The sequence below is a fragment of the Brassica oleracea genome, chromosome C3, assembly GCF_000695525.1.
Source record: "Brassica oleracea var. oleracea cultivar TO1000 chromosome C3, BOL, whole genome shotgun sequence".
NCBI lineage: Eukaryota > Viridiplantae > Streptophyta > Magnoliopsida > Brassicales > Brassicaceae > Brassica > Brassica oleracea.
In genome coordinates, this window is record NC_027750.1 from 24,798,980 (window position 1) to 24,799,340 (window position 361).

The following is a 361-nucleotide window of genomic DNA, read 5'->3' on the forward strand; positions in this document are numbered from 1 at the left end:
GCTGATGGTGATCTTCTTTCTGTCATGGAAGTAATAATCCACAAACTTATAACCCCCCAACTTCTCGTAGTTTGGTGGATAATCACCGCAGTCTAAGCCAGAGATGAGGGCATGCTCCCTCATATAATAGCGGATGGGTACACCATTAACCGCAAACCATGCAACATCATCTTCTGGAGTACAAATGGTGCGCAAGAGTAACATCCACATCCCCTGGAGCTTCAGGTTATCTTCGTCTGGCATGTGGAAGAAATGTTGAAACTGAGGATGGCTTGTGGACCATTCAGCCTCAGGCTTACCCTTAATGAGCTTTACTGTCTTGGTTACAAAGCAATTAGGTTGTATCTTGGAACTCTTGGGG